General features: G+C 36.7%; 1 protein-coding gene and 1 long non-coding RNA gene across 3 annotated transcripts in view; one reads left to right on the top strand and one right to left on the bottom strand.

The window, feature by feature from the left end:
- The first annotated feature begins 1816 nt into the window (after nucleotides 1-1816).
- The window catches only part of LOC308178440 (uncharacterized protein), a 51773-nt gene continuing 29580 nt past the window's right edge, over nucleotides 1817-24009 (top strand). For both annotated transcript variants that reach the window (XR_013939763.1, XR_013939764.1), the window contains exon 1: nucleotides 1817-1848. The gene's annotated coding sequence lies outside the window, so the exon portion shown is untranslated. The remainder of the gene's footprint in view (nucleotides 1849-24009) is intronic.
- The window catches only part of LOC308178468, a 26782-nt gene continuing 5114 nt past the window's right edge, over nucleotides 2342-24009 (bottom strand). Inside the window, exons 2-3 of the long non-coding RNA XR_013939785.1 lie at nucleotides 4185-24009; nucleotides 2342-2543 (exon numbers count right to left, since the gene is read on the bottom strand). The exon at nucleotides 4185-24009 is cut by the window's right edge and continues 4189 nt beyond it. This is a non-coding gene — a long non-coding RNA (uncharacterized lncRNA). The remainder of the gene's footprint in view (nucleotides 2544-4184) is intronic.

Genomic DNA, 24009 nt, shown 5'->3' with positions numbered 1-24009 from the left:
CATTACTTAAGCAAAAAAAAGTAACAATGAAAATAGGAAATACTCACTTAGGTCCCAGACTTCCAATCATTCAGCCATAGAGACGTTGGTTGTTGCTGGAGCATGGCATATATAAACCAGAGATGATCAGTATTTACTGGAGCTCTACTAATCATCTCTGCTTTAGATATGCCATGCTCCAACTCCGCTTACAGAAATTTGATTATTTACAACATGAAATGTGGTGGGGAAAATGTTCTAATTTTTTCTTCACATTGTGGTTTAACCTGGCTAAATACCACAAAGCCTTTCATTCAATCCCCACCTACAACAATGCGATGGAGGAAAGAATCAGAAAAAAAAAAAAAAAAAAGCTCATGGGTTGAGATAAATATAGTAATAGGGCAGAAAAAAAGAAGGGGAAATAATGATAAAAGAATATACAAACGAAGTGATGCACAATCCAATTGTTTACCACCTGCTGAATGATGCCTAGCCAGACCCTGAGCAGCGGCCCCCCAGTTTTATCACTCAGTGTGATGCGATATGATATGGGATATCCTTTTCACCAGTGTGGGTCAGCTGTCCTGGTTCCGTCCCCTCACCCACCCCCCATGCTGGCAGGGCAGCATTATAAGCTAAAAAGTCCTTGGCTATGTGTAAGCCCTGCTCTGCAACATCTCAAACATCAGTGTGTTATCAACATTATTCTCATCATAAATCCGAAACACAGCACCATACCACCAGCTACTAGGAAGAAAAGTAACTCTATCCCAGCCAAAACCAGGATACCCCATCACATGAGATTTGTTAGTTGTCATGATATTACTTAAATAATTAAAAGCCAGTCAATGAAGAAGACCTTGAAAAATTGGAAAAAAAATTGCTTCAGCTGAAAGGGAAAGGTCAAGATTTTAAGTAAGCCCTACCAGTTCAGAGAATATGATGTCCTTGATAATCATTCTGAGGAGTAGAAGTTACTTAATATTTTGGATGGGAGTGCTAAAAGCCTAAAGAGGCTTACTAGGGCATACAACTTTATGTGTAAAATGAAGACCAACATAGCATGTATACTGTAATCCAGTTTCAAAGCTGGTTGTAAGGCTTGGTTTACATTCAAACTGGTTTGTAAAGGCAGGCAGATAACAGTTCATCTCACCAAGAGGATACACCTGTCAATAATATTCTAATGAAATAAATGCCAGTTTTGGTAGCTAAGGTTTTGAGATTTACCTTGAAATGAATTTTCAGCTTTGTTGGTAACTTACAGCCTTCACTGACACAAAATAAAGCTTTTAGTTCTCTGCTCTTCTCAGATTTAGACATTTCTAAAACCAGATAGCTAAAAGTGAAAGCATCTCCCACACATAGCCAGAGAGATCTTGCTACAAAAGAGAATCTGAAGACTGAAGTTTATGTGCTCTTTGAAAATGGATACCTTAGTGCAAATAATTGGCAGTGGTACAGAAATGAATCGATAACATTGCAGGATTGAGGAGAAACAAACAGAGTTTGGACTTAGTGTACTGGTTCCAGTTAGGACAGAGTTAATCTTCCCTCATAGTAGCTGGTAGGGTGCTATGTTTTGGATTAGGATGAGAAGAGCGCTGATAACATGCTGATGTTTTAATTGTTGCAGAGCAGTGTTTACACCAGGCCAAGGACTTTTCGGCTTCTTGCTCTGTCCTGCCAGCGAGCAGGCTGGGGGTGCAGCAGGAGCTGGGAGGGGACAGACCCAGGACAGCTGACCCAAACTGGCCAAAGGGGTATTCCATACCATCTGACGTCATGCTAAACAATATATAGGGGTGGCTGGCCGGGGTGGGGGGCCGGCTGCTCGGGGATAGGCTGGGCATCGGTCAGCGGGTGGTGAGCAATTGCATTGTGCATCACTTGTTTCATACGCATTATTATTAGTAATACTATTATCATTATTATTATTATTATTGTTATTATTATTTTCCTGTCTTAATAAACTGTCTTTATCTCAACTCACCGGCTTCACTTTCCCGTTTCTCTCCCCCATCCCAGAGAGGGAGGGGGGAGGGTGAGCGAACGGCTGTGTGGTGTTTAGCTGCCAGCCGGGTTAAACCACAACACTTAGCTATAGTGATCTTTCCATGGGGAGAGTGGAAGCACTGCAATAGAAGCTTGGCGTGATGATATATCAATAGTTTGAAAAAAAACCCTGAACATTAAGATGTCAAAGTTTTTGATCATATAAATGGATGTATGAAATACGTAGTTGAAATATTTCAGGAACATTTTTTCAGACATTTCTGTATCCTTTAAAACAAAATTTCAGCTCACTAATAAATCTACTCATAAGTAATAATAAATAATAAATAAACCACCACAATGCTAAGAAGCTTTTTCCTTCAGATTAATGGAATTGCTTTATTTGACGAGGCAGCAAAAAAGGTACCAACTCTTCAAACTGTAGACATGAGCTGTGGTGTTCACTTTTGACTTCAGTGGGGTGCTGGGGTTTGCATGGTAGGATCTTAACCATAGAACCAGAATCTCATGAAGCAAAACAGCATCTTGAGGGACGTCAAAATGATCTGAGCCAACAAAAATTGAAATGCAAAAATTACCTTCTGTAACGAAGCACTTACGGTTTTTATTTTCCCATCACCGTCTGTTCACATTTTTACTTTCATGATTGGCTATGATGTCTACTTCTATTATTTTCCATTTTATGTCTCTGAACTATGAATTCTAAGTGTGACATTTTATTGAAATTGTCATGATTTATAGAAGCATTTAGTAATTTGATGATGTATAGTGGCATTGAATTAGATGTGTGGATTTATAAATGTAGATTATACACATATTTCCTAAAATAAAAAATCCCCTTGAATTATTTTCCTTTTAAATATATACATTACTGACAGTGTTAATGTTCATACTTGCAGTTCTACTGTGCTTAGGGAAATCTGGATACTGGAAGAGAAATCTTTTGATCGAACCTGATTAAACCTTTCCTTTAGCTTTTTCAGCCTGAAGAAGAGAATTTGGAATGCCTGGAGAGACTGAACTTCTCTTCAAAAGCTTTTGGAGCATAATTTGATTCACTCAGAGACACCTCCATAATTCTCTACAAAATAAGGAAAACTCCAAAGTGTTTGAAAAGGAGTGAAGTTTAACTGTGCTACAGAGTCAATTGGAGAGGTTTAGGCAGAGTATGCTTTACAAAGAAGTATTGCAAAGAACAGGATGGTTAGTGTGCATGGTTTGTCCTTAGAACTAAACCATAATTCTTCTGAAAAAGTAAAAGTAAAAGTCAAAATAATAAAATGATATATGACACTATATTTTTTTTTTCAGGTACACTTAAGAATCTCAATATAACCAGTCATATGGGATAGCTGTATAACAAAAAGATTTTGAAAGGGTGTGGCTGTTTCTTAAATGCAGGTTTTCTCTAAGTTGCCAGAATGATGATGCTTTTTTCATAGTACTTTCATGTATTCACTCTAGTGACTCTAAACAGAGTGGGGAGATGAGAGCATACTTTTTCTTATGGTCATTTAACCTGTAACACTTCTGACTGTCATCAAGACTGATGTATGGGATTTTTGCATAAGAAATTTATACATATGTATTTTTTGCAATATGTGACATGAGGGATCATCTCCTAGAACCTAACAACATTTTAACACCCTAAAATGGCTACCAGGTTTATCTAGCTTCTAGGAAATGGTAAATGAGAAAATATTTATTGCGATGGGAGTAGGTAGCTGTTTTTCATGACAAGAGAGGTGACTCCTGCATACTTGGGCAACGTAGCTAGGAACAATTACCAAATATAATGAGTTTTTCTAAATGTATTTGTGATTTACTGTGATAACCCATTACTCATTAAATTTCAGACTTTTAAAGATTCTCCTTCCCATAAGTTGCTGAGTGAGGGTTTTGTGGAATTAGATTTACACAACTCTAATGTAGCAGCAATTAAGGATTTATTATATACCTTTATAGCAAGTAACAAAATTAGATCATATAATTTTAATAGCACTTAATCAGTATGTAAGTATTAGTCAATTAACACAATGATCTAAAGTCATTTGCTACAATAGAAACAGTGAACTGGTTAAAGATTCACAAATGGCAAAGTTCACCTGAGACCTACTGCAGTGTCTTGGGGGTTTTCTAAATCCAGTTGCATGCTTCCAAAGTACCCCCTAAAATGAATTACTCACCCTACTCCTTCGTTGACATTTGTCCATGAGTGAGCTTGTTCCTCAAAGCGTCAGCCCTGAGATGCACATCCTCTCAGGGATATCCCTACTTTTCATTGGGGTTTGACTGTGGATGAGCTTGTTCCTTGAGGAATCATCCCTGAGTTGCACATCCCCTTGTGGGTACCCTGAGAGACGTCTCATCTCAGGGGGAGATTGAGGGGGCAGTCCACTGCAGTCCCTGGAGTTTTCAGACTTCTTGTTTGGGATTCCTATTTATAGGATTGCATGGTTACTGTCCTTTGGTCAGTAATTTTCAAGAATTCAGGCCAGGGTTGTGCAGTCCCCCTCCCGTTAGCACTTAATTATGTCCTTGTCAATTAGTCATACCACAGAGCCTGGGTGTGATCAGAGGGGAGGCCTGATCATCTGAGGCCTATATTGTATAAACAACAGCCATTAAAGGGAGTGGGACAAGAAGTCAGGCTTCACAGAACTCCACAGATGGCGTCAAGATGACTTTTCCTTTGATTATAGACAGGAAAAGAGATGAGGAGCTATATTTATTAGATAAAGTGATTGATTTGTAGTCAAGCTCAGAATCCTTCATTACTGGCCATGAGAGATTTCATGTGGATGAGCTCTCCCTGGGGCCCCGTTGCTAGCAAGCTGTCTAGCCCAGACATCGCATTGAGGCCTGCTGTGCCTCACAAGCCTGAGCAAGACTTATGCCAAGTACAGGAGCAGAGGGTACCCGCCACAGAGGGTCATTGAGGCTCTTCAGCTCTGCTTGGAAAAAGATAGGTAAAACAGGAAGGACAGGGACTAGCCTGGCATTCTGCCAAGGATGAGGAATCACAGGTTGGAAGGTACCTCTGGAGACCATCTGCTTCAGTTCCCTTCTTAAACACAGGGACACCCAGACCAGGCTGCCCAGGACGATGCCCAAGCAGCTTTTGAAGATCTCCAAGGGGGGAGATTCCACAACCTCTCTAGGCAGCCTGTGCCAGTGCTCAGGCACCCACATAGCACATAAGTGCTGCCTGGTGTTCAGAGGGAACCACCTGTTTTCCAGTTTGTGCCCATTGCCTCTTGTCCTGCCCCTGGGCACCACTAAGAAGAGCCTGGCTCTCTCTTCCTTACATTCTCTCTTCAAATATTTGTGCACATTGATAAAATCTCCCTGAGCCTTCTCCAGGAAAGAAAAAATAAAGTGAAGGAAGAGCTGTGGTTATTAAAAATTCTGTGAGATCTCTTCCTCCCCAGAGGAAAACAAAATGTGCAGTTAGAATAGGTTTCAGGACAGACTTTAGTTCATGTTAGAGTCTGCTTATATTTTGTGGTCAAGTAAAGGGAGTCCAAAAAACCCTTTGAATTACATGTAGAGGCACATTAAGGCTACCTGATGTTGCCTCAGCAGTATAAAGGAGGGTCTGAGGTTACAGTGATGTAATCAAAAGGGGTTAAGTTATCACAGTATAAGAAAATACTGAGCCACAGTTAGCGAAGTGAGTGTGTGAGATCTTAATCATCCACTGTCACGAAGAAGGCAACCTAGTTTACACCATTTTTGCTTTGCAGCTTCTTCGTTTCAGTTCCAAAATCTGTTGTATAGCCTCATAGACAGAATAATTAATTTGTCTGAGGAGATACAAAACAAAACAAAACAACCAAAAAAAAGTTAGAGAAGGCCTGGCTTTGTTCTCTGCATCCATAATTTACAATTTTGAAATGAAAAAATAAGTCAGAAGCAGAACTAATAAATGGGCCTGCTCTATACAGAACAACATGGAAGGGGTTAGAGAGAGAAAGGCAGTGCAGGGTTCTTTCTGGATCTCAACAGTAAAGGCTCAGAAGTAAATGGCTTAATAAAATAGCTGCTTAGACAGAATATGAAGAGGAATACAGATAGTGACTAAATCTCACATTTCTTCAGATGATGGTAACCCTGCATTTTTGGTTATTCGAGCTATATATAATCATCTTACAAGAAAACAACTGTATTCATAAAGGATGTTTCAATGAGAACATAAAGTTTCACATAGAGACAAGGCCCGGTATGTGGTGTGATCACTGGCTCCAGTGGGAGCTGCCTGCAGGCTCCTCTGTTGTAGTGAGCTGAGCTCATCCTGCGGCTGAGGATTTGAGCAGCACAACATAGCCTGAAGGCCACACTGGATGTGCAGCATAACACAGAGCAGCACAGGGTTGTGCCTCCTCAGGTTAGCTGCTTTGTGTATATCTCCTCAATACACAGTGGTTTCCTGGTCTGGATCAATATAGGACCTTTCTGATTGTATAAGGACTCAGGAAGAAAATGAAAGATAGCATAGAAAATATGACTTGGAACATGAGAATTTGAGGCTGACTTTTTGCTAGTTCAGGAAAGCTAATGAAAGTCTGTAATCATGTTTAAAATATGACTTGCTTGCAACAAGACATTAACAGATTAATATTTATATATTAGAAAAATTGCGTTATGTGTTTGTTATTCCTATGTCTGTATACTCTGAAAAGATGAGACTGATGATAGAAATGGTGGTGAGAAGAATATCTCTAACTACCTCGCTAACAGCCCATTTTGAAACATTCCTTTCAGAAGCTGGTTTCCTCTGTATTCTTCTTCACTTACCATGAAGCCATCATGGAGATACAATTATACTTCATTAGGGATCCATGAATCCAGGAAATGAAACAATCCATTCTCTTTAGACTCTGTAGACAGCGACAAGAGAAGCGCTTTGTGGATCTAATGTTTTCCTTATGTTGCTGTCATGGATTGAAGGCAGTTGTTACAAACCTTGTCTAATGGTTTATTTTAGCCATATTTTCTGCTTACATGGGAATTACTCCACCACTAAAAGTGTTTTTGGTTTTTTTTTGAGTGTGAAAATGTAAGCATTCCATAGGATATTGAGAAGCAATTAGCATTATAGGAATTCAGTTTGCTCTAGAGAAAAAAGCCAAAAATAAAGTTGTGATTTATGAACTTTGTGGGGTATAAAGCAAAAGAGATTGACTTACACTTAGTTTTCAGCAGATTGAGAAAGCTACAGACTAACTGGCAGCCAGTAAAGCTTGGAAGTAGCTCACAAAACTTGAACAGATTGTGCTAAACCTACTGCTTTTCTGCAGTCATGAAGGTCTAGTGCTTCTTTGTTTAAAAAGAAAGAAACTTGTTCTCAGAAGCTGAGTCATTTAAATGAATTTTCATTGGTGTATTCAGACACTAATGCTTCAGAATAATGTCCTTAATTAAGGACTGCTAGAAGGAAGACAAAGCAGCATGAAATTAAAGACTTTCAAGACTATACCAGTAATAGTTTGCTTAACTTTGAAAGCCAACAGACACGGGGTTTCTAAAAAGCTCCTGAGAAAACAGAAGCTTCTGTAGAAAGTGTCACTTTCAAAAAATCTTTAACATTTCTGAGGGATGTAAGATACATATGTGCACATGACTGTATAAAGAAGTCTGTTGTTTAGTTTGTGTCATATCTGCATTTATTGAAGATATGGCACTGGCTGAATTTTCAAGCAGGAGATGTTAAACAGTATGTATTTAGTGCCATAGATATTGCTAAGTGGGAGTTTTCAGGTGAAGAAGTCAAAAATGGAAACTTTCATGTCATGATTGTATGCATGTTTTGAAATGGATGGATAGAATTTCCAGTCACACTGAGAACTTGCACTATTAGTGTATCCAGTAACATAGTACTAGGGTATGATATAAGAAACCAGGATGTAGGACAACAAATTCAGGGCTTTTTTTTCTCAGAGTCAGACAGATTTCTCAAACTCAGAGACCTAACTGTGACAATCATGCTAGTATTTTTATCTCTGGCCAGCTAGAGAAAGAGTAGCATCAGCGTTCATGTCCTTGGTGTGGACTACACAGAGCTGGGGTTCGCATCTTGCTGTTCTCTGTTTCAGACAAATAGCTTGGCTACCAGTTTTGCAATGAGCAGGTTGGTTTTCTGTTTCTCATATCAAAAGGCTTTGACAACTTCCAGAAAGATTTCTTTTTTTTTTTTTTTTCTTTTTTGTTCTTAAATCTGAAATTCCTATTGAAAGAGAAACCAAATGCCTCTCCAGGTGCACTGAATGTTTGCATAGTGCTGAGAGGCAGCTGCTGCAGCCCTGGTAGAAAGCTGTGGGTAGGTTCTTAGCACATCCACAGAAGGGAAGGAGCTAGAAGAAAAGAAAAAAAAAATCCAGTGAGAAATTTGATGTGGCAAAGTGCTACAGAGACAAGATTTTTATTTTATTTTTTTATTGCTATACTGGGAAAAATTATGCTGCTTTTTTTTTTTTTCCCACTGGGGAAAAAAAAAAAAGGAAAAGTTAGTGTCTTTAACACTGATGTTTCTGTTCATGGATCTATAATCTTTCCTTTTGTGTGTGCGTGCATGTGTGTGTGTGTGTATAGCTCCCTCTTCACTCCTTCTCTTTCCTCACCTCTCTCTTTCCCCACTGCACAGAGAATGGGTATACCTCAATTCAACAGAGTAATTTAAGCTCATGTTTAGATCCCAATAACTCTTGGACAACAGCATGCTTAAATAAATAGAGCATGCTGATTAGATATGCTAGGCTAAACTAGCCTTTGATAAAGAGAAATAATGAAGTCAACACTAGTGTCAGTGAGATTAAAAAAATGGAAAACAGAATTAAACTCTTACAAAAAGAGTTTGATCACTTAATCATTTTCCTCAAACTGCTGTTTGAATAGACTCACTCCAACCCATTTCATTTGATAGTCATTAGTTTTCTTTCATAGCAGTGAAGCAGCTCATTACTAAACTTCCTTATGCTACCTCATTTCTACATTAACAGAATTTTATAGCAGCAATGTATGGGTTTCAGTTCCCCCTCAAAAAGGAAAAATAAAGAATTTATCAAGACAGAAACTGAACTTGATATCTGCCCCTGAGGAGAGCAAAAACAGCTCTGTTCTGTGTGATATCTTTGCAATTTACTCCCCCTGCACAACAATAGAATGACAAGATTTAATAAAATGCAATAGAGGGAAATATGTTCTCAAATGAAATGTGAAAACATATGCGTTCTTCAGTTGTGCAGAAAATGAGGGCATCACAGTCAGTAATTTTGGACTACAATGACTTATACTTTACCACTGTTTTTTAATTAAGTTATTGTCATTGTTCTATTGTTAAGACAGCAAGACTATTCCCTTCTATTTCACGATATTTTGAAAATTAGTCAGAAAACATTCCCGGAGTTATTCTGAAAGTTAAATATTTTTCCAAAAAAAGAGGAATTTTGAGTTATTGTTGTTTCTTTCACATACCTGTAAAACAAAACTAAAGAAGATATAGCCAAAATTATCTTAATACTTCTGCAGCAATGCAGATTACCCATCTTGGTCACTTGAGCAAGTGGGATCTTTCAGAAAATATCAGAAGAAGAAAAGCTGATGGGACAGTTCTGCACAGACATGAACAGTGAGAAGACTGACCATAAGTGATGGTCTACATATGACTCTCTGATTATAGCCCCGTTGCAGTACAAAAATCATAATTATAAACCTGAATAATAAAAGGAGTTCCTAATATAATTTTGTGAGTTTTGTGGTCAGCCTTCGAGTTTTGTATCTTGGTAGACTGACCAGGAAGTAGTAGTGGCTTGCTATAAGAAATCATGCTCAACATATGCAGTGATTCATCTTTTAGAAATCATGGCTGGTAAAACTTAAGTCTTCATGCAACCAAAGGAGGAAACATTAATGTTTCTTGCTCACAGTGGAGACCTACCTTACTTTAGGGTCCAGGGCTGGCTGTACTTCCAAGATATGTGGGACAGAACAAAAGTGAACAGATGGAAGGAGTCTGAATTTTGGTTAGAGATTTATGACTACTTTGAGAGAAAACTTTAGGCTGGGATCTTATAATTGTCTTGAATTGAACAATGACTTTGAAATATTATATAATTAAATAAATTGTGAACATATAAAATCTGTTTTATCTGAACTACTAATTTCCATCTTTTTTAGTTGTGTTTGCTTGTTTCTTTGCTGCATTCTTTGGTAAACATTCAATTTTTTATTAAAGTACTCACTTTCACTGTAAAGATGTCTTTCAGAAATGAATGTATTTAAGTGGCACCCTTAGTAAATGCTAGTAATGAAGATTTCTGGAAGAAATATGCTGTAAAGTAAACTAATCATTTATAATTGAGGATGCTGTAAAGTAGCAAATTTCTGCACTTATTTCAAAATTATTATTATTTTTTGGTTTGTCAGTGTTTTAGCACTATTTAACAGTACTATAAACCTAACTTGGAAGAATCTGGTATGTGCATTTCATCATATAGGAACAAAAATATTTAATGGGAAGGTTTTATATTGTGAAGCTGTTCAGAATTTAGTCTGCTCAAGTACAGCGGTGAACATATCTTGCCTACAGGAGAAAAAAAAATGAAGAAGTTCCTCAAAATTCAAAGATAAACATATCTAAGGGCTGCCAGTATTTTTGGAAGGATAATGTGTATTCTTAATAATCTGCCAAACACATTGTTCAGGTTATGTTTTGGAGTTAGACTGTAGCAAAATGTTTAGCTAACAAACCTCTTTCATGACCTATATTTCAATCAAAACAAAGTATATTCTGAGCTGATAGTGAGAAACTATCATAGGCACCTTAGTTTTTTTTCTGAATTTAACTGGCAAAGATAAATGTTGATTCATGTCTCTCTATCTACCACTTTGACAGCATGACAATAACAAATCTGAATTTATTTAACTGACATCAAGGCTTATTTTGCATTATCATACAGAAATAAACAGTCTTGTGGTGACTGGATCAAAGATAAAAATGATGACTGAAAAACAGTACTGCAAAATGAAGCTGTTAGACATCTGAGTCTTTATTGAAAGAACAGAAATTACCAATGTAAAAAAAATTTCTTGAAACTCTAAACATTCAAAGTTTAACACTATTCTTAATTTTGCTAAATAGTATACCTTGTGAACTTTGATATATTAAAATATTGGCCTTAATGACCCCCACCTAGAGTACTACATTCGGCTCTGGGGACCCCAGCATAAGAAGAACAAGGACATATTAGAATGAGTCCAGAGAAGGGCCACAGGGTGATCAGAGGGCTGGAGCACCTCTCCTATGGGGACAGGCTGAGGGAGTTGGGGTTGTTCAGCATGGAGAAGAGAAGGTTCTGGGGAGACCTTACAGCGGCTTTTCAGTATCTTAAGGGGGTCTACAGGAAAGCTGGGGAGGTAGTCTTAGGACAAGGGGATAGGACAAGTGATAGGACAAGGGGAATGTTTTTAAACTGAAAAAGGGTAGATTTAGATTAGATGGGAGGAAGAAATTCTTCACTATGAGGTTGGTGAAGCACTGGAATAGGCTGTCCAGAGAAACTGTGGATGCCCACCCCTGGAAGTGTTCAAGGCCAGGCTGGATGGGGCTTTGAGTAACCTGGTCTAGTGGGAGGCATCACGGCCCATGACAGGGGTGGACTTTAAGGTCCCTTCCAATGCCATCTGTGATTCTGTGATTCTATGACTCTATGAATGTCAATTTCTACACTTGAATCAACAAAGTTTGGAAAACATGGGCAAAACAAAAAAAAGTATTTACAAGTGACTACTTTTAAAATTTTTATGAAATCTGTTTTAATGCCACTATATAAATGTTATGATAAAACATCTGAGTAGAGAATAGAAATATAGTCTGGTGCAAAATCATTTCTTGTTTTGGATTTGGAAAATCATTTCTTAGCTGGAAAGTTTTTTTTTAAGACATTTTCAAGCACTAGCCTTGGTTAAATTTTAATTTTTTTACACAGCACAATAGGTAGTAAAGTATTGTAATATAAAAGATAAAGAGAGAAGTTCACTGAGTAGATAGTAAAGTGTCATCTCTCACTTTCAGATATGCATGAAGCCATCTGCATTTGCAGAGTGGAAATCTAGTCCTTTTTTTTTTTTTTAAGATAAATGTCAAATAAACTTTTTTCCTGAACACCACTGGTTGTGTGGATTTTAGACTTTCTAATGTCTGATGACTTTTGGACTTTCTACTGCCATTCCAGTGAAGGCTGGAAATTCTTCTCTTTTGAACTCTAGAAATATTTAAAAATACTTCATTTCATACCTCCCTGGGAAAATAAGCTCTTGTTTAAGCAAAATCTTTCACTTCTGGATACTGCTAAACCTTAGTTTTCTGCTGTATTACTTTGGTGACGTGCAGGGAGAGTCAAATCTGCATGAAAAGGCTCACAAGTTTCACATTTGAAAAACAAATCCCAGTGGAGCAGAGCAGAGTTATGGTCTGAAAAAGAGTTGAAGAAAGTGTTAATATCCATACACATTATTACAACTTATAATAAATTCTTAAGAGTTCATGAAAATACTGACAGGGCATATGTCACAGTAATGTAATTTTGTTCCCTAAATAAAAATGAATAAAAGAATATGAACTGGTAAACCATACTGGAAAAAAACATACCAATAAAAAAAATACATACCAATAAAATAAATACTATTAAATGGCTTTTTTTTTTTTTTTTTTTTTTTTAACAAGCAATAATGAAAGATAGATATTGCACTGAGTTTGCAGGATGATGATGAAAAATACGTGAACACAACAGTCAAGATCCATAATGTCTCTGAGCCAGCCACTTTGCAGTTTTATTAGTTAAACATAGTTATTTTATTTTAAAAGATGGATGACAAGAGCAGACATATTCTAATCCAGAATCTTTCATAGTGAAAATTTATAGGAATAGCTACTCTAACCCTGCTCTTGTACATTCATGATTGTCTTTTTTTGTTTGTTTGTTTCTTTATTGTTATGCAGGTATTTAGGATTTGGGGAAAATTTTTAGAAAAGAAATTTATTTTGATTCAAGTGCAGGGGAAGATCCAAATGATATTTGAAAATTATGGACTATATTTACTAGCCTGTGTCATATGATTCAGCTTCAAGAACTGATTTATCATGACAAATTCAGGACTGGCTTATCCTGTAAGTCAAATATTCAGGAAAGCCAAGTTACCTCTGTCCATAGGAGTAGTCACTTGCTCTGAATACTTTAGGGTATATTTAATTTAAAACACTGTGGATCAAAACTTTCAGTTTTTGCAGACACAAACTAATATGGTTGCCTCTGTTCCCTTACAAATTAAAGATTTATGTGTGAATTTTCAAAAATGTTTTAAAGAAAATGTAAAAGATCAAGAAGATAAATGGTATAGACAATTGGGTAATGCAGTAATAAATTATATTGTTTTAGAAAAATTCCCCAAATGTAAAAAAACAAAAAACAAATTCCCCACAAAAATAAAGGAAACAACTGAGGATATATGGATGAACAACATCTGACTATCTTTTCAGGCATGGAATTCAAACATAAACTAACAGATTTAAAAAAAAAAAAGTGTACACTTTTAAAAAAGTGTAGAAGGTTTGAGATTAACTGGATTTATGACAAGTCAATAAAGCAGAATGAACTCTTAGATATATAACAAAGTACTCCAGAAGGCGCTATGGCAGATACTATTCTAGCTGAAAGGCTTGAAAGAAAATGGGTACTTTAGCAGCCTTGCTACTCAGAAAAAAAAAAAAAAAAAAGAAAAACCACAAAACATATCAAGTTCAGAAGAAATTTGAAAGCTTCAGTCAGTATTTTATAACATTACATACTACACAGTAATAGATTTATTTAATAAGATCACACAGGGAGGTTATGATTTCATTTCTTGGAAGGAAACAAGGATAATTGCACCTAAAGAGACTGAACAAACTGCTGATTACAAGGACCCATTACAGTGAAAAGCATTGATTCAGATGTCCTTACCCAAGTGCTGGTGGACTAGGGTGTCTATTTACATAAGAACATCTAAATTAATTAAGATTTATTCTAGGCTAACAAAGGAAGATCTTAAGATTGTTGATGCTATGAACGTATGCTTATAGTCTAACAAGCTTTTGATTGTAGCCATTGTCTTTAACAGAGTGAGTATTGATTAGAAACATTTGGAAGACATTGGGCTGTTGAATTCCTTCTCTTTACAATGTGCCTTGGCCTTTGGCATGTTGGAAAGTCTCTTACCATCATTGCTGTAGGTTAGTGAGGAGAACAAGGGAAGGATGTTCCCCATCGCTGCCACTGCTGGCTGTGGCCAAGGAACCTCTAGCCACCTAGGGACCTCAAATCAAAAGAATAAAAGTCATAAAAGTCACAGAACATTTGACAACTGTCTAATGAGCTGACTTAAGTAATTTTCCCTCTGAAGACTAACAGTACTACAAACATGCAGGCTTTGTACTCCCTCACAGAAATAAATAACTAAATCTCAATTGCAGGGAATCCTAAATTCCGAAAAAAAAATCCCGTTGGTATATAAAACATATTGTTAGCTTACATGTTTTGAGAGTTAAATGATAAAAAAAAAGTTATTAATCCCACAGAAGATCATGATGATTTTTAAAGCAAAATGTGTTAATCTAGCGTAAACAAACAAACAAACAAAAACATCCAAGCCAGAACAAAAAAAAACATAAACTCTTGAAGAAGACAGTATGGAGGCTTTTAAGTGGTAAAATGGCTACTATTAAAATATATACACTCTCTAAATTTCATTTTCTATCTCCATGTTCACGTGCTTTATCACAGACAACACAAAGACTCAGCACGGTTCTCCTCTGAAAACAGCGTACAAGGATTTGCATATCAGTATTAAATAGGCTTTCCAAGATAGGAGGTCTTGCAACTCGCAACACGATGACATATTATCATGCAATTCAGGTGAAGGATGTTACAAAACAGTGTGAAAGCTTATTCAGAACAGTGGATTAAAATGAGGAAAAAATGGTGTGAAGAAATTGATTTCTCAAATGGCTTCTGAAATTTAGGCCAAAGTGCTTTAAAAGAAATCCATTTATTGATGTCATCTTAAGATTTCTAGATAATTATGAGAAAATACAACTCCTTCCTCATTTACTGCTGTCATTAAAAACAAGGAATTGCTCCTTAAACACCTTCCAGTCTTTAAACACCGTCCAGTCCTTAAACACCTTTCAATATTTATTTCTGACAGTCTAACTAGGCTAATCATTCAATTAGATCATTTTTTTTGGAGAGGAGAAGTAATTGCAGTCTTACCAAGAAATTTGTACTAACTTTGTATGGGTGATTTAAGGCAAACTAAAACAAGAACCCAGCAAATATTTTTACTGGTAAGACATAACAGTAGGGAGGCTGAAGAGAGAGTAGCCCTTGTCATTGTGCTGTGGATCCAAATATCCTGGGTGGGTGTGAGAACCATTGTGCGCAGCAATGCCCTTTCAGAGCAGTCAGCATTCAGCCGTAGACATGTCTGCTAGCTGCTCTTTTAAAGTAAGTAAAAGTATTAAGGTAGCTGTGACTGTTGAAGAATATAAACAAGTCAAGGTCTGAGATGAAATGCAGTATCTTTCACTGATATATGCTTCTCTTTGTATTGGTTGGTTTAATGCAACACAGCTTCTTCCTGTTATCTATTAGATTTTTTGGTGTGCAGTGCTAATAGACTCCTAGACTCGGAATTCTTAACATGACAGGAACAATTTGCCACTGTATTCTTTTCACTGAAAGACAGTGTTACATTAAGGCATAGGACATTTTGGTATGGAGAACCACTGCACACAGTAATTTAATTACTTAGAGTATTGAGTTTGGACTTCTACCATGGGCAAAATTTCAACACACAGTAAGACCGAGATTCTGAGAAGTATCTTTGGCTATTTTAATCAATAACCTTACACAACTTCACAATTTTCCTCTAGGAAATTTTAATCTTGAGGTAGACACACCAGATGCCACTCTTACCCTTCAATTACTTTTTTTTTTTTTTTCCATCTTAAAAATGTTGTAATTTCAGTTTTGAACCGTGCCTGTATGTTTCACATATTTCATTTAACTGGTTTTCTGTTGCCTGAAGAAAAGAATTTAGATAGTTTAACCAGCTGTCCTTGCCTTTTCTAACTAGCCTTTGCGCAATGGTCTTCACTATCAGTTTCTTTTCCCCAGATTCTTTTTGGATAGTTCTTCGAAGAAATTGAAATAAAAGCTATAAGCCAAAAAGCAATTCTATACGAAAAGCAGTTTTCAAGAACATATTTAATTGGATTTTATTGATGTAAAGTAGTAATAGATTTAGGATTTTTCTTTATGTGATTTTCATTATAATTGATTTTTTTTTTCCTTTTTTGATGTGTAGCACTAAGTTTATCTGCTGGAATATGCAGCCAATCATAAGGCATGTAATTAAAAAGATAATAGGAAAAGTCTTTATAAACTTCGTTTTGACTATTATCTAGTGAAGCATTAATATTTTGAAGAACATCTGACATCTGATTTTTTGTAATAAAAAATAGAATGAAAAGAGAAAATGTCCTTATTAATCTGGTCAAGTGCCAATAACTGTAATTTCAGTAACAAAAACTGACAGCATGAGATGTTTCTATGACATACAGTTTGCACAGTTGTATTAGGATAGTAGCATGCAGAAATTATTTTGTATCCCTTAAAGTGCTTTGTATGCTGTTTAGTTGCTCTCGCTGTTAACCTCTGTTTCACAAGAGCCCTTGAGGAAAAGCCAAGCCAGCAGTCAGAGCTGACCTTGAGCACCAGCAGCTGAGTCTGTTGGGAGGAAGAAAAGGTTGCAGAGCTTGTGTGTGCTCTCAGGACTCTTCCAGCACCCACCATATCCCTGAACTCACCTGCCCTCCCTGATCCTAGCTCAAGGTTGACTCAAGGAGCTCCATGGCCAGATAATGACTGCTTGTCTTTCAGTGTTCCCCTTTGACCCTGCAGGCCTGTATGAGACACAACATTAAGTAGGCTTGGCATATGTCAGTGCCTCCTGAGTACCAGCCCCCTTCACCAGAGGCTACTAGAGCATTCCTCTGCCATGTTCTTGGTGGGTGATGTGAGCAAGCTGAACACCCTTGTTCTGGAAGCATGGTTGGCCAAGGATTACCTAGCTATGTAGCACAGGGTAACACACCTGGAAGAGGATCTTCCCTGAGTTAAAGATGAAAGGATGAGGTATGGCCATTTTCCAGGACATTGAGTCAGCAAGCAAGAGTATACCTGCCATACAAATTATTTCTAGCAAAAGACACACCTTTACAAACTGTTTGTCTTTGCTCTTATTTGCAGAGCAAATTTAGCAAACAATTTGGGCAAACAATTTAGGCAAGCCAAAGACCTTACTGAAAGCACAGCACTCTTACGGTGTCAGTGCCTTGTTGCTCTCCAGAAACTGCACAAAGTGTGTCGACAAAGAGATATTTGGCTTTTTCTACACTGCTAAAGACCCTGCAGGGAGCAGACAGCAGCCACCAGGGACAAGTAGTACCAAGTGGTTGTTGCCTGTGAGCACTCTCACTCTTCCGAGAATGCAGGCCTGTATCTTGCTCCCCTTGCAAAACCTTGTTATTCTTTCTAAAACCTGAGTTCCTCTGTTTTCTCTGTTAGATCCTTTCCTGGAAATGGCTTTGAAAATTATCTGATTATCTGTCCAAGGCCATCTGTTTAGTCTTCCTCAGTCCTTTCTCATTGGAAACATTTGTCTGGAAGACTCAGCATGGTGTAATACAAAGAAAATCTCCTCTATCTTTTTCTCACATAGCAACCCAGGTGATGGTGAAAGCAGGCAGCTGAAGAAGGGGAGACTAGGAAAGGAGTCAGTAACATTGAATCTGGAACATATCCTGGCTATTTTAGAAGGAACAAGAAAGTGACAAAGAGAGATAAATGTAGAGGTTGTACCTTAGTCATGGGCAGCTGCATGCAAACCTAGTATCTTCTCAAGAAAATCTGTGTGTTTGCTGGTTCTGAAACATCCAGATATAAATTGTGTTATGGATACTTTCTTTTATCAAATATGGGATATTAAAAATACTACTACTAATAAAACTAGAACAAACAAACAAACAAACAAAAAAACTAACCACGTCTGAGAATCTTTGCTTTCCCCAGAGCACACAGATGGACATTAATTGTGTTGTTATCCCTGAATGCACTGTTGCTTGCATCCTTTGTTAGAATTCATGACAGGCCATGTGATAAACAAATCTGGGGTTAATTTATTATTTGTTCTGTCTACTCTCCTGAAGTCTCACTGCAAAATTGCTATTTTAATGTTTATAAGAACATTATCAATGATGGGTTCATACTTCATATGGGTTTTGACTTCTCTTAATACCTTTGATTGTTAGTTTAGCTGATCTTCTAGATTATAAAACAACAACAACAAAAAAAAAAACAAACAACAAAACCTTTTTAGTAGTTTTCTGGTAATAATAGCAAATTAGGATTTATTCATCCAATAATGGTAACTAATGAGATAAAGATACTTCATTACTTTAAGGCTGCAAAGGAATATACCATTTTGCTTTTTTACACAAAATACCTATTAAACATTTTATCTTTTTTTTGTTGTTGTATCCAGATGATACCATCCGTACATACTATTGAATTTACATAATTAAAAAAATAGATTTATTTTAACTGATTACTTAAATTATTTTCTTATTAAATTATTGCTTAGAGTTTAAATACATTTAACTATAAAATTGCAGGGACCTCTTTCCCAGATTAGAATTCCACGTACATTTAATCTGGAATTTTATTGTAAACAAAGACATCTTTATTGAGGTGAATTCCGCCTGAACTTGTATCTGTTCTGTATTTTGTTCACTGTATTGTAATGACACAATTGTAATGACATATTACATTTTGTAATTAAGTAATAATTTTTTAATTAAGTAATTATGTACATTTTGTACATATTGTAATGAAGATATGAAACCCATCATATAAAGATATGAAGATACAAAAAGTAGTGAGGTATTATAAACATTTATCCATGAAAACAATGAACACTATTTTAATTGAAGGTCTCATATTAAGAAGTTGTATTCTTTAACTGTAACTCACCAATTGACCATTACAGTATTTTATATAAATATATAGTACAAGACATAAAAGATAAATTGATTACAGAATACTTCAGTGGTTACATAGCCTTGTCTTGGTTATGCCAGAAGATGGGAAAGATGCAAAGAATGTGCTGTATTTGGAATGACCTCATCTGAGGACTTTAGGGACTTTTCTTGATCCATTCTGGAAACCAAATCCACCCCTCCTTTTCCATCCTTACATGAACTGGGAAGAAGATAGCCAGGTCCACTCTGTCTTCCTTGGCTTTTGGCTCTGTGGCTATCCTGGAGGAGGATGACAAATATTTCTGCTGTATTCATGAGTACTGAAGTATACATGGAATCTTGCAGGTATACCAACCCTGCTTATCATCTTGTCTTGATTTTCAATAAGTATGTTTGAAATCTTTAGCAATCTAAGTTTTTGTGGGCCCCAAGTGAAGGTGAAGGGGACCCATAACCATGTGTTACTGCGGGAAGAATCTCTGCTCTTCCCTTACTAATTTTGTTAATTAAAATGTCAGAAAGGGTTTGGGTGGCAGGAATAAGTTTCAGTTCTCTCCTCAAGGTGTGGCTTCTGCCTGACTTGTGTACTAGGAGACTTTTTTTTTTTTTTTTTGGTCAGGTGAAAGCTTGAAATCAAGGCATTAATGTTGTAATCAAAGTCACATTGCCGTCTTAAATTAATTGTCTCCTTCTGTCTCACATTTTAAAATTCCCTGTGATTGTATAGAATAGTAAAACTAATATTCTTATTATTGTTAATGTTTCAGTTAGAGATATCTAGGTAATCCTGAAAGAATTTGAGCATCGATAAATTAAATCATTAATTTATTTTAAATATCTTTAAAATAATTCTAAAAATCATAAAAAGATCATTAAAGTCATTAAAGAAAATTAAAATGAAATATAATTTAAATTCTAATTGTTTACAAGCTTTTTCTGCCCCAGGGTCATCACCCAGAAGCACTCTGCTTGCTCCAGATAGGAGCTCAGAGAACCCCATTTCTTTGGGTAGACACTGGCTGCCTCAGATCATTGCTGCAATATTGACATCCTGCTCTCATGACTGGTTGCGATAGTGGGAGATGGAGAGCCAGCATCTGCTGGCGACCCCAGTCCAAACTTTAGAGGAACCTTATTGTCTATTGGCACAAGAGGCTGAGAGTTTAGTTAGTATGGCACAAGCGGTCATCCAGCACACACAGTTCTGAGAGAAATCATGTGGAGGCATTGTGCTACCTGGAGTTCAATTTTCCTAAAACTATAGGATTTGTCTTCTAAGACATTTTTTTTTTTTAAACTGGTACTTCTGAGGTGATATATTCAAATTACAGATCTCCAGAAATCTCTTATTCACAACTGTCAATGACTTTTTTCTTTTGGGGGGGGTCCAATATGTTCTTATGTGGTTACTGTGAACAATGACTGGTTTGCTGGGGAAACTATTATACTAAACACACCTCAGTTATGAGTCTCTATTTACTTAAAAGAGGAATTTTAGACCTTAGTGCTAAAAGCATACTGCCACTTAAAGGTGTTTTACCACAATTTGTGGAGAGTACTTCTCTACTGATCCAGATCTTGTGCTTATCTGGTTCTTAAGAGTGTTGGTTAAAAACTGTAATATCTATCCTGAGGGAAAATCTGATATTTCAGAAATGTTCTCTTCTCTAAATTGAAAAACAAAACAAAACAAAACAAACAAACAAACAAACAAACAAAACAAAAACCAAAGCACTTGATTTTTTTTCATGAACTGGAAAATTCTGAAAAAATTGAGTTCATATTCTTTTGATTTTACACTTTTTAATTGAAACATTTAATTCCCACCAAATTTAAATCCTTCTTCCTGGCTTACTCTTTGTCTTTGTCTCAGATTTTGTCTTAATGTTTTGCTGAAGCTTTACCTCATGGGAATTTTTCTTTGTATGTACCATGATCCTATTCTTTGTGGACTGGGCTCTCAGGACAACCTCTGTCGCCCATGATGGATAGGGACATGGCAACCTCATTGCAGATTGAAGAAAAGACCAGTACACTGTGATGTGTATAAGTCTGGATGGTTATATATACTCTTGCAAAACAATTAAATGACAGCAAGGTCAAAATGATATTTCACTGAAGCTCTACAACAGATTGGAGAAGAGAGCTGATTAAGACAGAGCTGATTAAAGAGCTGATTAAGACGGAGAAAACTTAAAATACAATATTCTAATGCAACATGAGATTGCTGGACTTCCCACCAAGATTTCCTAGACTGATTATTGGATTCAGGCAGGAATAGAAAAGAAGTTTGAACATTTGAATTCAGTGGTAAATGTATTTTTAGTGAAAGAATTTAGGATAGAAATTTTCCATCAGAGTTAGCTTTTAGTAGCTTAATTGCCACTGCTAGCAATGTTTAAAATTATTATTTCAAAATTTGCATGTGTGCACTTACATGCAAAAATTAATTCTTAAAACTCTCCAGAAGCAGTAATAGCAAGACATAATGCTATAGAAATATCATGATTCTGGTACTTATCTGAATGTTGAAGTTTTCAGCAGCAGAGCTATCATCTGAATTTAGAGGGCTTATCACACTTACCACAGTGCAAAATTGCTTTGACTCATCTATAAGTTCTTTCTCTATGTTGGTATGATTGGCCTCATTAACATTATACTGTTGAATTCTTGTCATTGCACAGGTGTAGAGTTGAAAATCTTGTTGAGTTTCAAGATGCCTGCTGTGTGGGCTCATCAAACCATGACAATATGTTTTTCTCTGCTTCTTGATGCTTTTACATTCACAGAAATCAATTTAGTTTGTGCCTATAGTTTTCATTTGTTTCTGCATGAATGCAATTCCAGTCTTAAAAACAGAGATGTACAGCGATTGTATTTGAAATCCTTTATGTGCATCCTAAATAATGCATTGAGTTAAGTTTACTGGCAGGTGCATTCGTGTAAATAACTGTTTGTAAGTGAATACTGCAGAATAGCAATCATCGAAATCACAGAATGTCTTGGATTGGAAGGAACCTTAAAGATCATCTAGTCCTAATCTCCCCCTGCCGTGGGCAGGGACACCTCCCACCAGACCAGATTTCTCAAAGCCCCATCCAACCTGGCCTTGAGCACCTCCAGGGATGGGGCTTCCATAGCTTCTCTGGGCAACCTGTGCCAGTGCCTCACCACCCTCTGAGTGAAGAATTTCCTTCTAATATCTAATTTAAATCTCCCCTCTTTCAGTTTAAAACCATTCCACCTTGTTCTATCACTACCTGCCTGTGTAAAAAGTCAATCTTCATCTCGTTTATAACCCCACTTTAATTACTGAATGGCTGCTATAAGATCTCCCCAGAGCCTTCTCTTCTCCAGGCTGAACATCCACAACTCCTTCAGCCTGCCTTCATAGAGAAAGAGAGCTGCTCCAGCACTCTGATCATCTTTGCAACCCTCCTCCACATCTTTCTTGTGCTGGGAGCCCCAGACCTGGATGCAGCACTCCAAGTGGGGCCTCACAAGGGCAGAGTAGAGGGGCACAATCACGTCCCTCGACCTGCTGGTCAAACCTCTTTTGATGCAGCCCAGGATGCAGTTGTCCTTCTGGGCTGCAAGTGCGCACTGCTAGCTTAAATTCCATAAAACTGTTACAACACCTCTGACATAATCTGCCTTTAAGAACAATTCTAAAATTAATTGTGTCAGAGTTGTTTTCATGAATATCCATGCACTGCTGAGACAGCAGTTATATGTGTACTTTTTTTTTTTTTTTTGGCTTGCGAAGCTTCAGAAGCTTAGTTATTCTTGACTATTGAAATACTGAGAAGTGCTTTGTGGTAAAGTATAGGACTAAAAATATTTTTGGCACTAGTGTGTGTGTGCACATAGGATACATTCTCAAGTATATGTTGGTCTTTACAGTGACTAGGAATAAATATACAATCTTTTTTATGAGAGAAGGATTTAAATTATATAAAGTTTGGGAAATGCCACTAGTATTTATCCAGAGCGGGAGAGTTTATCTTAAGAAGATGTAACTAATTTAGAAATAAAAATATGTTTAAATTTTGATTTTTAATAATAGTTAAAAAGAAATTTAATTCTAGAGAGCTACCTTGCATAGCTTGTTATAGAGTACTGAAGTTACAAAATTTCTGTTTCTTGGCAGAAAGAAGAAAAGATAGTGTCTATAAATTATGTTTATCTAAAAGGAGGTTATAGAACTATTTTGTGAGGCCTTGTTTTGGTTACAGTGGAATTCTTCCCGTCAGGCGACTGTAAATTATATAGCAATCAGCTATTGCTTTTAGGCAAGTCTGATAAGCCTATATCTAACATGTTAGTGTTCAGTTTTTCTGTAAGAGTACTGTTAGCAAAGTATCATGGTATTTAGCCAGTCTACCTAAAAAGAAGAAAAGATATCATTGCCTCAGTGTTTTGCAATCATATATTATGAAGAAATACCTACAGTTTGAGGTAAGAATTTATTTTATGCTCTTGTGCCTGATCAATACCACAGTAACACTTACATGGCAAGATAGTGCTCTTTTTAAGGACATTATCCCACATAAAGAAAAGCCACCTGCACTTTTATTCTAAGGTTGTCAGGCAAATCTCTACACATCTTAACCTTCTTGATTCTGTAGCTGCAGACCTGCCTCCAGTAGATTAATCAGTGGAAAAGCATATGAGAGAATCCCCATGGGAAACTTTCAATACTCAGATGCCCTTTTAGGTAGCTCAGGGGGAGAATAGCATACCCTTAGTTCCTCTGTAAAATAAGGATGCTGACACCAACTTCAGTGAAGGATTGTAAAAATTAACGGATTAATGCTTAGACTCATTGGATGTAAGATTCTGGATAAGAATGAATTATTATTACCATTAGTAAT

Source organism: Anser brachyrhynchus (genome assembly GCF_964034855.1).
Source record: "Anser brachyrhynchus genome assembly, chromosome: 1".
NCBI classification, from domain to species: Eukaryota; Metazoa; Chordata; class Aves; order Anseriformes; family Anatidae; genus Anser; species Anser brachyrhynchus.
The sequence above is the reverse complement of the archived record's forward strand: the minus strand, read 5'-3'. Positions and strand labels throughout refer to the sequence as shown.